The 16,369-nt window shown below is 37.7% G+C and overlaps 1 long non-coding RNA gene across 1 annotated transcript; it reads right to left on the bottom strand.

Moving 5' to 3' along the window:
* Positions 1-212: 212 nt before the first annotated feature.
* LOC108717419 lies at positions 213-13,775 on the bottom strand. Its single transcript, XR_005961568.1, has 6 exons — positions 11,403-13,775; positions 10,586-10,713; positions 5,459-5,548; positions 5,225-5,308; positions 2,323-2,522; positions 213-714 (listed from the first exon to the last, which is right to left on the bottom strand). It is a non-coding gene; the product is annotated as an uncharacterized LOC108717419 (long non-coding RNA).
* Between the last annotated feature and the right edge of the window lie 2,594 nt (positions 13,776-16,369).

The following is a 16,369-nucleotide window of genomic DNA, read 5'->3' on the forward strand; positions in this document are numbered from 1 at the left end:
AGGCAGGGCAGACAATTACTTTCACTTTCATTCAGCACTTCCAAGAAATCTCTGCTCTCCCCACATTCCCCCGTTCTCTTCACCATTTAATTATGTAGCCTTAATTAATTAATTGCTTGCCTTAATAAGTGTCCACAAAATGGCTCCTGCCTGCTTGCTGTAATTATGAATTCCCAGACTGGAGGAAACAAGATTCAAATAATTTATATAGTGTAATTTTGCTTGACTGATGTGATAAAATAGGATTATGAATGATTTTTTTGGGTGACGGGTCCCCTTTAAGATAACCTTGTCTCATTTTGATGGGATTCATTCTATCACTGGCACAGTATCGCGGTGCATTATGGCAAAAGAAGGTGACCGCTGGGTAGTACAGCAGTTTTGCTGACTTTGTGATCATTGTTTCTAATGGCTGTGACCACCTTATGGAATGAGAATGTTATTGAAATGGACTAAAAAATTATAGTACAATTGTTGCTGTAGACAAAAACTTGCTCACAGTGTTTGACAAACAGTGTTTCACGGCAAAGTTTGGTCACATCATGAGTTGTCAAAATCATGCTTTTACACACAGTCCACGTCTACGCTGTGCCACAATATAAATAAATAGAAACATAGTCAAATTGTGTCTCTTAGAAAGTGAAGTATCTGGCAAACCATTCCTAACGCTGGGGGTCTGGGGATGCCACTGATGAGCTCTCAGTCTGGGGAGGGCTGGATCCGAGAAAGAAAGAGAGAGATGCATTACAAAGCATTAATAGTGGCAGCAGAGCATGAGCAGGTGAGTAGAAAAACAAACAGATTAAGCACACAGAAAAAGCATTGCAGTCAAAGCAAGTCTGATTTAGAGATGATTCATTTTAAAGTTTATTGTCCCTGTGTGACACCTATGTACATCCACTCTGTTGCAATTATTGGGAAGGTTGCATCCATGCAGTTTCCAACAATATATAAATTAGTTGACTGTCAGTCATATGAATGAATGCAGTGAGATGTCTTTATACTGAAAACAATGTTTAATTCTTAATAAAATATAAAATACTGCCACATCCAAATTAAAATATCCTTTATTGCACAGAAGGGCTATAATCTGAGGTAGTTGGCTTTTTAAGTATTGATCCCATGGATTGTTCTGAAAAGTTACACTTGGGGGGTTATTTACTATGAATTTTTTGGAATTTATTAAACCCAGAGGCTGGAAAACTCCGAATCTGAAATCCTGGCATCTCAGACCTGTCGAGGTTGCATATTAGTCAATGGGAGAAGTCCCAATGATTTTATTGATGTGCGCTGGGTCTTGTGCCAAACCCCGAAGTTTTCGGAGGTATCGGGCAAATATCTGAGGTTTTCAGGTGAAAAATCGAGAAAATCGGGTAAAACCCGAGCGGCTTAGATCGGAGTTTGTAGCAGACAATATTGAGATAAGTTCGGACCTTGATAAATAACCCCCTTGGTCTGATGGATTGTGGTGGTCAAGTAATGTGCAACTAATCAAAGAAATGCATGGGTGATTATAAGAAAAGTCCCCTTCTCAGGGTCTCAGGGTATGGCACGTAATCCTGGTAAATGCATTGTATTTACTTTTTATTCATTGCACAGTCTGAACTACTAATGTGTTGTAAAATCATACAGGCCTACATATATAGTACAACTTGCACTGTATAAAAACTATTCACATACAGACATGCGTACATATTATACTTTAACAAATCATCACTAGAGGGAAGCCTGAGGGTAGAAAAGTAGGAATACATCTCAGATAGCAATAAGTGCCATTCTTTTGGATATCAGAGGGTAAATGACATGTAAATTTACTTGTTTGGCATTTCCTCTCTTCAGTACTGTATGTTTTACCCTTATGTTTTTTGAGTTATCTAGCTTTTTATTCAGCAGATCTCCAGTTTGCAATTTCTGCAATCTGGTTGCTAGGGTCGAAATTACCCTAGCAACCATGCACTTATTTGAATAAGAGACTGGAATATGAATAGAAGGCCTAAATAGAAATATGAGTAGAAAGTAGCAATAACAATGAATTTGTAGCCTTAGATAGCATTTGTTTTTAGATGGTGACCCCCATTTGAAAACTCAGAAGAAGACAATTCAAAAACTTTAAAAAAAAATAATGAAAACCAATTGAAATGTTGCCTAGAACTGGCCATTCTATAACATACTAAAAGTTAACTTAAAGGTGAACCACCCCTTATAGTACTTATACAAAAGGAGCTTTAACAGGTTGCATCTGCCATTGGCATATATATATTAGACGCTCTGCCAGAAGTCCTGCACTTCTCTGACCAGTCTGACCGGTGTGGCAATGCTCACCTCATTAAGGTCTTCACCTCTTTGTGTGGCACGGGCTGAAGAAATGGCTTGCTGCCGTTGAACTCAATATCGTGGATGGGGGAGTTAGGAATGGGCTCCAGGCGCTGTGGATGTCCATTTCCCATTCCACCAGATTCCAGAGCACTGAGGTTAGGAACACTCACAAACCTGTTTGTGGATTTATTATTCTTCTTATTTTGCTGTATTAAAAATAACAGATGTGAGGTTTCTAATTTTCAACACTCCTTGGCAGGAATGAGTCCTTTCTGGGCATTAAACAAATTACCATGACATTTATATTCATAGAGATGTCAATTTAATAGCATTTATACATTCTAAAGGGAATTTAAAAATCACTTTAGGAAATGGTTGCAGGGTCTTCAATCCTGCATATATCTTCCCATTTTATTATGGGGCTTCTGAACAATTAAAGGGGATCTTAACCCAGAACATAAATTGACAAGGGATCCTTGGTTTCACTTATTGACAAATACTTTTCAAAAAATCCCACAGAAATGAATAGAAAGTAGTGGAATCTGCTCCACAGAGTACAAGAATAGGATCCGTTAACCATTAATCCTTATTGGGTGCAAAACCAGCCTATTGGGTTTATTTAATGTTAACATGATTTTCTAGTAGACTTTCTGGTATGAGGATCCAAATTACAGAAAGTCCCATACATGAACATACACCGATCAGTCAAAAAGCATTATTTTATTTATCACAGAGTAAAAACAGAAAGAGTGATGGGAGAATCTGACCTGTTTTGAGAAATTTGCAAAATAGAGAAAAATTTATTGAAGACTATGACGACAACATTTTTTGATGTGCAACAATTTTTTTCACCTACTGGAGTCTATGGGCATCTTGTTTGCTGGGAAATATGGGGGGAAATGTTGCTCATCACTCTCTGTGCATAGAATTTTTATTTATGAAAGGGTGAAAATAAATGTTGCTGGTGTGTTCTTCTCTGGCTGATACTATTCTAATGGTGGCAATAGACACAGCGATATTATAGTATAAAAACATCTTTCATATGATAATCGGTGTGTGTGTGGTGGGAGACAAGGTGACTGATAATGGTAAAAAGTCTTGGATTTTAGTTGTCTCGTCAATCAGGGATTCGGCAGGGCTGAAAATTATTCTTATTTTTACCTGCATCAGTAACTAGAGGGGGCCGGCTCTGGCACGCAATTTTCCGTCCGGAATCAGCAATAATCCAGCCGGAATCAGTGGCGTGCGAGCTGCCAGTGGGGGCATGAGGGGGTGCGGGCCCTGGCCCTGGCCCAATCACACCCCCCGCTCCCCCGGTAGTTCCGCCACTGACCTACATGAATCTGATGATTCAGCTCTTAATGTTAGTAGAGTGGAGGAAAGATCTTTCGTACAACCAATGGTCATGGGAAAGATGGTACAGTAGAACCCCCAATTTATATCCCCTGATTTTAAGTTTCTCTAAATTTAAATTGTTGTTTTGTGGTCCCACCTATATATTATGCATAATGCATTTCCCTGATTTTACATTTTCCTGGATTTTACACCATTTTTTTCTGGTCCCCTGAATAAGTAAAATGGGGGTTCTACTGTAATTGTAGTGTGTATGGCCACCATAACTCTTTGATACATATGACTCTTTGAATGCATTTGATATAAGCTCTCTGATCTCTGTTTCTGTGCATAAATACCCATTGGTAAGCCGGAAATCAGTTAACCCATGTGTTGCACACCATATGTCAAACATGTTTAAAAATTACTTCTTAACAGTGTAGTGTGGATTCGCACACCCTCCTTTCCAATGGATATAGATATGCCTGGTTCACGTGGGTGGGGGCTCGGCAACCTCCCAATGCAACAGCGTAGAAAAACCTCACGGCACTCAGGTCTGCGTGAAAATTTCAATAATTTCTTGAAACGGAGTGCAATGCAACGTTTCTACACTAAAAATTACTTCTTGCCACCATGTGCATATACCCTTAAAGAAACAGTTCAGGGTAAAAATAAAAACTGGATAAATACTGTAGATAGTCTGCGCAAAATGATACATGTTTCTAATATAGTTAGCCAAAAATTTCATCTATAAAGGCTGGAGTAAGCAGATGTCTGACATAAAAGATCACAAGGAGGGCCACATGGGACATAACTGTTCAGTGAGTTTGCAATTGACCCTTAGCATGCAGCTCAGACTCAAAAGCAAACAGTTATGATCCATGTGCCCCCCCCTCAAGTCATTGATTGGGCACTGCCTGGTAACCAATCGGTGGAAACCAAGAGAGCTGCAAAGCAGGAAGGGTAACTGCACAGTGGTCTTATTATTCAATCACACTGGTTGCCGGGGTACTTGATTTTAAATGCACTACCAACTTATATTTGCTTTAACTTATGTTAAAGTAAACATTTTAACTGTCATTCTTACTGGGAATCTTGCTCTGATGCTAACTTGCAGGTTCCAGCAGGACTTGCAAGCTAGATTCTGGAGAGATGGATAGCGCAGGTATGGGGTAGGAACTTAATAACTGAAATGAATCTAGGGGAAGGTGGTTAAAATAGAGCAGAGGTAGGAGAAGCATAATGAAAATGAAGAAGGTTGTGGTAGGCAGAACTTTGCAGTCTTTGGAACCTACAAGTATTTGTAGGTGTGCAGATGTGCTTTCCCCATCTTACAGACAATGTTGTGAGGTTTGTAGCGAGAGCAGAGCTTAGTATTAAACTTTTGGTAGAGAATCAGTAAGGGGCAGATTTACTAATTCTTTGAAAAATTATTGACCTTTTTCATATTTTCCCTTGGGACAGATGTACAAAATCGAGCCTTTAAAAAAACATTTCATTGCACTGTAGGCTGATTAAGACCTGTAATAGAAATGTGGAATTACTTGATCCATACCTTTACTAAAGGGTTACTCACCCCAACATTAGGACTAGTATTGAATACTTTGTTGAAGTTGGTCTCCCGGTTCACTAACTCTAGTTGGCAAATCTTCTAGTCATCCTGTGAATATATAATAAATGGTGCTACATTAACTTATCTTTTTCATCTAATGTATTAATATTTTAAACACAATTTGTTAAAGGTTGCTGAATTGTTAATGCCATTTTTGTTTTGTAAACTTTAGGTACAAAGAAAAAGAGAAAGTCTTACAATTAGTTTCGTGATGAGCTGATCCCGCTCGGTTACCGTATCTTAGGCCTAGACTCTCTGTTCTGATATTTTTCTTCCATTTCTGTTAACCTTCAAAAGTGGAGAAACATTTACAAGTGAATTATACCCCCCTAACCCCAACTACAAGTAGCACTAGATATTGTTGGTTTATTCTGTGTACATGTTCACTAAAGCGACCTTGGGAGTAGGTTATTCTGCACTGGAAGCCTTGTATAAATCCATATGATTATATTTTATTTATAATGAAACAACACATTATACATACTGTATACCGGTATATATATGGAGGATGTGCAATCATTCATGTTGGTTCCTGCCCCAGTGGAGCTTTCAGTCTAATTTCCCAACCAAAAGCACATCCATTCAAGTAATTTTCCTTAGGAGCCACCTATCAATACACATCCAATTGTGAGTGGAAACACACTCCATTTAGATACTGTGCTTAAGCTTAGATCACACCCAAAACCTCAGTTTAATAAGGCATGTATATGGGAGCAGCAATGGTTATTCTGAAAATGTAGGCTTTTCTGAAGATGGTATAAAAGTGACTTCTGGCACAGTTGCCAAACCATTTATGATTTTTTATCTGCATGCAAACTATTTTACAAAGAGTTTGACTGACACTTGCAGGATTTAGTGATATGGTCCCGATCTCCTCTGGTGACTCTGCAACCCAAATGAAACAGTATAGTAAAGATTAAAGCATATGCTTGCTCCATCTACCCAGACCTCCTGAATTCATGCTCAAAGGGTTCATTATTAACTCCTGGAGGTGCAAGTACAAGAGCACTAAGGGGTGTAAGAGTGCATTTCTTAAGCACTTTTATCCTTCCGCTCTACAGTAAACAGTAAAGCTGTTGAACCATGAACTTTAAAGGGAAAAAAATCTGAAAAAGTCCACAGTCCGCATCATGCAACTAGATCAAAAAAAAACAAAAATGTAGGGTTAATTTCTATAACAACTGCAATGCCCAATTTGTGTAAATCACAGTGGATATATTATAGGTTTAAAAAATTACTTTCTGCACATAAATTAGGCAGACTTCACATTTTATTTATTTTTTTGTAATTTGTTACTGTTTGGTTTCTTGAAAGACCATGCACCCAGGAAAGGATGGTGGGATAGTTGGAAGGACAAGTTTGTGTATTGCAGGGCCCAATCAGTATTGGTTTATTTAATTTCTTTATCAAAACACAGCACAACACTATCACACAACAGGAGAAAGAATCTGTATCTGTAAATTATATTGTTTTCTAGTTATATGACAAAGTGTCCAGCTGTAATGCAGCGCAAAAAGCGATGGAAATTATTGTACCAGATTCTGCAGATGCAAATATTTACCCATGACATATGTAAGTGTGCAGCTGACACACACAAAGGAGTCACTAACGCCTGTTATACAAAGGAAGTTAATACAGGGCTCCTTAGTGTTTTACTTTCTCAGCAATCCTGGCTTGCCTATATGCAATCAACCCTGTCCTTGTGGAGAGCTCCCAAAGTACTACAGTAATAGTGGTAACACACAATGGGAAATGTCCTTGAAATGTGTGAAATTCAATTGGTGCATGATGCCAGTATATATAACTAAAAGTAACAGCAAATTAAATGTGCATGCCACTTTTATGGGTCCAATTTTGCACAGTTCTAGCACCTAGTGATTTCAAATAAGCCATTCTAGCAGGGATTCCCCAACCTTTTTTACCCATGAGCCATATTTAAATTTAAAAAGCGCTGGGGAGCAATACAAACATAAAAAAAGTCCATGAGGATGCCAAATAAAATGGGAATCCAAATAAGGGCCATGATTTGCAATTTGATTGGCAGACTTTTTTTATGAAATTTTTTATACCACAGAGCCTTTTGGTCCCAGCTGCAAAAACTCACAAATAATTAGGGATAGTTCACCTTTAAACTGAGAGACCCAAGTGTTTCAGAGACTGAATATCAAGATAGCTGAAGATGCTACATCTATATTTGGAGCAGCCTTGGCAGATACGTTTCAAAGATTCTGTTATTCTGACCCCTCACAGCAGGATAGCCAGCAGTTGTTAGCGTGAGACGTTAGTATTACTTTGACTGGTGTAGTTTACCTAGGATTAGTTAAAGATCTACCAAAGCTTGTCACTCAAGCTTAGGACTTTTGCAATGCCGAATATTTTGCATGAAAAGTGTTTGAGTCTTTGTCATTTCTGCAATTAAAATTTGTTTCTCCCTGATGTGGGCCGATGTAAAGTCATTCAAGTCTTCCTTGTGTTTCTTGTTAAAATCTTGTTCGTGTATCCTTTGTTCAAAATTAAATATACATATTTTAAATATTATTGATGCATTTTCATGAGTGTGATGTCCACAAATACAACTCTAATGTTCATAACTTTGATTTCATTGAACAGACATGAAGTGTGGCTTAGTCAGGTCTAAAGCTGGCCATAGATGTTGAGATTTATAAAATATCCGATCATCATCGCGAGACCACGATTATCTCAGAACGATCGTACGAATTGTCCATCAACTAAAAAGACCAATTTGCCAGGAAAACAAAGGGTAGCTGCCTGCTTGGCCCTGCAAACATAGATAGATTGCACTGGGATGAACAAAGATTTTTTAACCTGGCCAATCAATTTCCTGACAGATGTCGGGCGAAAAATTGTAAGATGTTTGATCGTTCGAATACCACTAACCGCACAATAATTTCGAAGGATTGGTCGGACTTCACTAAAATCGGTCGTTCGGCAAGAGAAATCTTTGCGTCTATGGGGACCTTTAAGTAGCATTATATGGAATGTGTGTGGAAGTACCAAATCTGCTGGTTGGCTTTACTGCGTATGCGAAGGATCTCCTTCCCTTTAAAGTCCAGCTCCTTGGTTAGCAAGTTTATGTTCTCTTTTAATGTCACCAGCTGCTTGTTAAGTTCACATGCATGTTGTTCCTGATGTCTCAGTTTGTCCTGAAGATCTGTTATTTGTCCCAAAAGCTCACACTCCTATCAGATCAAGCAACAGGGATAAAATAGATGAAGTTTATGCATACAAATGAGTGAATGAGTTTTAGTTCTGTGTTATAGGGTGCTCTTTTCATTAAACTGTCACAAACTGGATCTTGCAGTTTCACTATTAGAGATTCTTTACAGCAGTGATCTTCAAAGTGTGGCTTTGCAAATGATGGCGGACTTCACTTTTAATCCTTTACCTCCTTCACTGTCAATTTACAAACCATGGATATGCTTCATAAAGAGTGAGACATTTGGTGCTACATACTGGTGAGATGGATTAGAGAAAAATAACAGATTTAAAATAAATGGATGACTGTAAAACAGCATGTGTAGCATGGGCATCCACAAATAGGGGCAAGGGGGGACACTTGCCCCCCCTGGACTTGTACTCGGTGCTGAAATTGGGCAGGATGCAATGAATTACTTTTAACAAATGCAGACGAGTCTTAAGAGTTAAAATAAAGATAGCGATGAGTAGTTTAATGGGCAGGACTCAGGAGAGGGAAGCAGCAGCTCAGGGGAGAAAGATAAGGCAGCAGGAAACTCAGACAGCTTTTGCCCAGCTTTTGATCGACGATCGAAGGAAAAATCCATCGATTGAACGATTTTCCTTCTATCAAAAAAAGGTTAGAAAGCATATGGGGAAGGTCCCCATAGGCTAACATTGTAGCTCGGTAGGTTTAAAGTGCTGAAATAGGTAGTCAAAGTTTTTTTTTAAAGAGACAGTGCTTCGACTATCGAATGGTCGAATAGTCGAACGGTTTTTAGTTTGAATTGTTCGATTCAAAGTTGAAGTTGTATTCGAAGGTTGAAGTAGCCTATTCAATGGTCGAAGTACCCAAAAAAAACCTTCGTAATTAGAAGTTTTTTTTACTTTGAATCCTTTACTCAAGCTTAGTAAATGTGCCCCTATTTGTTTATTTAAGTTAGAGAAGTGATAAGGCTACGGAGCTCTCTGTTAGTGTCTGTTAACTTTAATTTAATGGTCTGCTGTTTTACTGGCTTCGGTGAAAAGTGTGTCCGTAATGTGTATTTCTGTGTGTGTATTAGAGTATCCCTGTGTGTGCCTCAGTGTGTGCGTGTGTGTTACGCTGTGTGTGACTATGTGTGTGTCTGAGCCTGTGTGTGTATTTGTGTGTGTGTGCCTGAGTCTGTGCCTGTGTGTTTCCCTGAGTCTGTGTGACTGTATGTATGTGCTTGTGTGTGCGACTGTATGTGTGTGCCTGAGTCAGTGTGTGTCTGAGTCTGTTTGTGTGTGCGACTGTATGTGTGTGTGCCTGTATGTGTGTGTGCCCGAGTCTGTGTGTGCATAAGTCTGTGTGTGTGTTTTTGCCTGTGTGTGTGTGACTGTATGTGTGTGTGCCTGTATGTGTGTGTGCCTGAGTCTGTGCGTGTGTTTTTGCCTGTTTGTGTATCTGAAAGTTGTTGCCAGTATTGCAGATTGTGACTGTGTAAAGAGAACATGATTATAAAAATGTGATGTGGGTAAGTGACTATTGAGGAAGAAGTGGAGAGAAAATGGCAAAGAGGGATATTTTAAAAAGGCAAGTAAAGAAAAGAAGATGGGGTAGATAAATTGTTGCATACATGAAAAAAAATTGAATTGTAGTGGACAGCAGAAGAGGAGGGGGACAGTGAAGAACCACTGAGGGATGGGAACAAGAACAAAATACGAAGAAAAAAATGTTAAAGTATTAAAGGTAGAAAAGTGGCAACACATAAAAAGGAGTAGTCCTTTAACATGAAGTGAACAAGTAAAGAGGAAAAGGGGAAGATCGAGCAAGAAGAGAACAGAATGGAGAAGAGGCCATTGGATAACAAGGTATGCCATGCATACTATAAGCTTTAAGAAGGGGTTGGATCAACTTGTACTATGTTCTATCTTCCATAACCCTGTATTCCCTCCCTTGCTAAAAAGCCATATTATAGAAAATCTTTGCAGATTCTGAAACCAAATATTGGTACAAGTAATTTATGGGTTTCCTTTACCTCCTTGCCCCCCCCCCTGGAAAAATTTAGTAAAAATAATAATAAAAACCTTGAACTTTTAGACTTTTCAGATTTTTTAATAAATAACCCCCATAGTGACTGCAGATATATAGTGCTCGTGATTTACCTGGTGCCTGCTGATCTCTTTGTGCCTCTCAAGGTTTACTGAAGCTGCATCCATCTCCAGTTGGTGATTGTTCCTTAGCAGATCAATAGCTGCTGCATGCTGGTGATTAAGTTCAGAGCGTAGTGATGCTAAAAAGTAATTAAAAATTATTTCCCTTCTAGCATTTCAGATTTAAACAGGTTATAAAAATGTCATTACATTAGGGAAAAAACCTTTAGTATTCAATAGAATGTCCTGTTATTTACAACTATTTAATTGAACTTAATTTTTTATTTTGTATAGCTTTTGAATTATTTGCCTTCCTCTTCTGACTCTTTCCAGCTTTCAAATGGTGGTGACTAACTCCAGCAGTGAAAAAACTATTGCCATGTGAGGCTACAATTTTATTGTTATTGTTATTTTTTATTACATATCTTGCTATTTTGGCCCTCTGCTATTCATATTCCTGTGTCTCTTTCAAACCAGTGCATGGTTGCTAGGTCAAATTGGACCCTTGCAATCAGATAGCTGTTGAGATTTCAAACTGGAAAGCTGCTGCACAAACGATAAAAAAAAATGACAAACAATTTTAAATTTTATCGGAATAGCATTCTCTTCATTGTTCTAAGAGTGATTTTAAAGGTGAACGACCCCCTTAAGCCACCTTACCAGGTTGTGTGACTCTCCATTTCTGGCAGTGATGAAATATGGGGTAAAATTGTTTTTGAGGGCATGAAGGATTAAAAGGTGCTTATGTCTACTAAACATACATTTATTTACCAAGACTTTGTATACTTATTCTCTTATACTTGCTATTAGAACTTGTGCTCAGTGTTACCTAACATTGCTTTTCCCTCATCTTCTAATTCAAAACGCTAAGTCTGAAGTTCTTGCTCCATTTTATGTTGAAGATCATCCATCATCTGCTTGTGTGCTTCCTTTACACTCTGAATCTCCTCTGAGTATTTTTGATGCAAGTGTACTTCAAGATCCTGCAAAGATAAATAATGATATTATAATGAACTGCTGTATTGGTAAACCAACCCTTACATTTCTCTGAATTTATTCTATGGAGACTTTCTCAGGAATAGTCTGCATATTGGAAATAATTATCAAGGCTTGCCTTTTCTAGTAATTACATCAAACTGAATGATTTGCAACACAGCACATGTTGATTAAAGTAATACTACCCGTAATTATGGCCATTTTCCTTATTGATGTACGGTTATACAACCCATTATTCATAATGCTTCATACATGGGTTTTCCCAGATAAATGCACTAAATTTATCCACCAGCTTACTCCACACATAGAGAAAAGAAAAAGCTGTTTGTCTAAAAAAATATGCAGGTTAGGAGTGTGGTTCCTTTAAATAATGGTACCAGCATAGTTGTAACAGATACTGAAAAGTCAAATGTGCTAAATTGGTTCTTCAGTATACACAGTGTATACAAAGTCTGAGTTCCAAGACCCACATCATCGCTGTAATGCTGGCTCACCTCAAACTAGTCAGTGGTTCATAAAGCTTTACTAAAAATGAATGTGAACAAGGCACCAATGCCAGATGGAATACATTCTTGGGTTCTAAGAGAGCATGGTTCAGTTTTAGACTGGCCTCTATTTCTGATTTTCTCAGACTCCTTTTCATCTAGTATGGTACATATGAATTGTCCTGGTGAATGGCATTATGAACAGTAATCAGCATGGTTTATGATGAGGTAAGTAAGATGCTGGACAAAGGAGGAGCAGTATATGTGATCTATTTGGATTTTGCCATAGAGTTTTATACAGTGCTTCACACTTGACTGCTTTCTAAACTAAGGGCTTGTTGGTCTTAATGAAGAAGTATGGATAGGAAACTGGTTATATTCGGAAGGGTTTTTTTTTTACAGTGAGAGCCATGAAGATGTTCAATTCTCTTCCTAAATCAGTTTTGATGGCCGATATATTAAATAGTTTTAAGAAGGAGTTGGATGGCTATTTAGCAAGTGAGGGAATACAAGGTTATGGAAGACAGCTCATAGTACAAGTTAATCCAGGGACTGGTCCTATTCCCATCCCGAAGTCAAGAAGGAATCTTTCCCTTCCAAGGCAACATGGAGAGGCTTCAAAATGTTTTTTTTTTGCCTTCTTCTGGATCATCTAGCAGGCAGTCTATACTGTATATCGACTTAAAAGGTTGAACTTGATGCCTTTTTTCAACCTAACTTACTATGAAGAGCAATGTGGTCTATGCTGTCCAGTGTAGTAAGGAGTGACCGATCTATACATTGGAGAGACAAAACATCTGTCAGAGAATGGCCCAACATAGAAGGGCTAACTCCTCAGGACTAGAATCAGCAGTCTATATACATCTCAAGGAAAAGGGCCATTCCTTTGAGAACAATAATGTGCACATTTTAGATAGAAAAGACAGATGAGTTGAAAGAGATGTAAAAGAGGCCATTCATGCCAAAGTTTAAAAACCATCCCTGAATAGAGGAGGGGGGCTGTGACACTGCTTGTCATCAACAAAATGCTGATTTGAAATCCTTTCCCTGGTGGCTTCACAACAATTCACACTTCCAGTCATGTACATTGAAAGATTAACACCTGCCTTATGGTACCATCGTGACTGGATCACACTTTCACACATCTGTGAGTTTCAGCCAACACCTTACTGAAGTAAAATCGAGCCATTATGATTGGATGTCTGTGACTTGCCTCAAGGATTTAAAAGCAGTGTAATTCCCTACCACTTCAGTTGAACTGAAGAAGCCACTCGGATGAGTGGTGAAATATTTTCAAGAAAAACTCTAAAAGTCCAGTTGCCTTTCACTTAATTCTACTAGATACTGTATATCATGACCTGGATAAATGAGAATTTTCATAGACGTCTATTTCTAAAATTTGCCAAAGGGATAATACATTCATCACATTGTCACTTTATATTATTTGATATCACACTTATTTTTTGTTATTGATCCTTTGCATCTTCCATAGTCTGGAATGCAATGATGTGAGCTTCTTGAAGAGACTTTTGCCTCTGCTGATGATCTTCTTCAAGCTCATGAAGCTCCCGGGTGAGACGCTGACGCTCCTGACTGAACTGCGACTGCAGCTGCTGTAAAGTGCTCTGGGACTGGCATAACTGCATCTCTAAGTTCAGTTTAAGAAGTGATATCTACGACACAATAATACATAACGAAATACAATTTCAATTAAATATTTTAGTTACAATTATTATAAATTGTAGCATTTATAAAAATTTGCACTGATTGCAGCTGTACATTATATATAATATACTTTATCATGTTTTCAGAAATAAATACATGTGTCCCGTTTCAAGTACTGATCAAATATCAAACTGGTGAATTTTGAATTTTATTAACACAATTCACAAGTCAGGAAAATAAAAGGACTTAATTTACCAAAGAAAATTCCTGTGAGTTCCTCAAAATGTATTCAGTTACATAAACCTGCAAAATACAATCCAATTCCAAGTGACTAAAATCCAAATGCCTTTATTTTGCAGTTTGGGACAGCACCTTTAAAGAGTACATGGCTGTTCATGAGACTAAGACAATGTTGCTGTATTGATTCTGGTGTACTGGAACACTGGTGTATGGGCACTTGATGGACTTTGGTCTTTTTTCAACCCGATCTAACTATGTGTGATTTCAATTGCATTTTATAGTCAAACACCATTGTATTCTAAAACATGATGCACAATGCAGTTCCACATCAGCACAATTATGGAATAAATCATTCCCTCGAGGAAAATACATTGTTACAATTTACTACATTGTTACTGCTTGGTAAAATGTACTACCACTTAATACATTTGCTTCATAATCTAAAAAAATGCACCTAAAAGAGTGTTTTCACCTAAAAATATGTTTCCTCTATGCCATTTATCAGAGCAGGTATGAGGTATGGGCTTTTTGGTGCTTATTTCAAATATACTGCACGCTGTCAAATTTGCGCTAGCGTTTGGTGCTTTGCGCTTTAGTGAATTTGCCCCAGTATTAGATGTGAGTAGGGACAATTCCATGTGGCTTTGCCAATATACCACAGCCAGTGTGAGTATCAATTTCCTAGTCATTCTGGTTGCTGCAAATTTTCAATAAACAAAACAGATTTTTGCATTTTTTTGCATTTTCCTATTACGAAGGTCTATTTAACAAAGGTTACAGTAATCATGGAATGCATTGCCATAAAATCATACTAAGTATAAGTACTGGAGGTGGGGAAAGGGAAGCAGTTGTTAATATGACAGGTCATAATCTGTTAAATCACTGCTTTCCACTGGAGATGGATTTCTTGGTAATTCCTTTTGGCATCAGATAATAAAATCTAACTGTGCCATATGATTCAGTATAGTAACATTTTTCTGGCTGATTAAACCAGCAAACATAACAAACATGTTTCCTTTAGAGCCTGAAACATTTGCATATTCATATGTAAATGAGGTGAAATAAACACACAGAACACCAAACTAAGAACCTTGCTTTTGACAAAGACATGTAAATGACGATTTAAGGAATACATGTACTTATTTCTAGGTGCACCCCCTATTTTCAACCATTGTCTTTACATTTGATTGGGTATGAATATGGGGTATGAATACATTCATCTAGTAATTGCAGTATTAATGATATTAAAACATATCAAAGAAGATCCAAAATCTCCCTTTGCAGTCAAACTGGTATTAATAAATATATCATAATAAAACCATAGCAGCACACTATTTCAATAAATCTAGCATGTCATGCTTTTTTTTGCAGGCTCTTAATACAGTCACCTAGAATCTTGTACTATTGCATAGTGAATGTCACATATGTAGTACAAATGGCAAAAGCAGAATTTAAAAGCTTGATAGCTATACTGTATGCTGGTGCTCCCAGCAATCAATCTTTCATAGCCAATCTGCTTCTAGGGATATTGATTTCCAATACTTTCAGTGAAGACGGTGCTTTTCATTTTAACCCTTTCCCTGCCAGCCCATTTGTCCTAAATGCGAACATCTACTGCCAAGCAGTTTTTAGACATTTTGCACCTTTTACTGAGGATTTTTGACAAGAAAACCTATGTGAAATAAGACACATTATATATCTTTTTTTTCGTAATGAATTGGGCTTGAACACTGAAACAAAATTTTGTACTTTTTCTGGAGATATAATGAAAATTTTGATTGAAATATGTAAAAAAAAAGTGAAATAAAGAATAAAATGTTTTTATTTTGTGTTTTCTTTCAAAGAAGAAATACATTTACTGACAAAAAATTTACAGTTTGTAAAAGCCCTGATTCTGCTGAATCCAACGATACCAGATATGTATTGGTATCCCGCTTTTCTTGTCCACAACACACCCCAATAATAAAACAGCATTTTGTACAATTTTACATTGAAACACAATAGATAAGAGCATCTATAGGTTAACGTGCCATATCCAACGACAGAAGTGACGTACCTCCATAAGTTAGGTGTTTTTAGAAACCGCGTTCCTCTAGGTTTTTAGCAGTGGTGTCGTTTTTGCTCTAAATGTAGCTGCCGTCACGCAGATCACCCTAAAACACAGCAATATTTTTGGGGATTTGTTTTTTTTTCTGAAACACCATTACAGTCACAAAGTCAGAAGTGAATTTGACAAAATTACTCCACTGAAAATAGTCAAATGAACCCCAAATATGAAAGAAAAGGTTCTCCTGAGTAAAACGATACCCTGCATGTATGGGTGCACCTAAAGACACGGCCTCCAAACACCCCAAAACAGGCGCAATACACAAGGGAAATTTTAGCTGGAAAATTCGGCCTGCGCTCTAAG

Source organism: Xenopus laevis, chromosome 5S (assembly GCF_017654675.1).
Source record: "Xenopus laevis strain J_2021 chromosome 5S, Xenopus_laevis_v10.1, whole genome shotgun sequence".
Classification (NCBI taxonomy): domain Eukaryota; kingdom Metazoa; phylum Chordata; class Amphibia; order Anura; family Pipidae; genus Xenopus; species Xenopus laevis.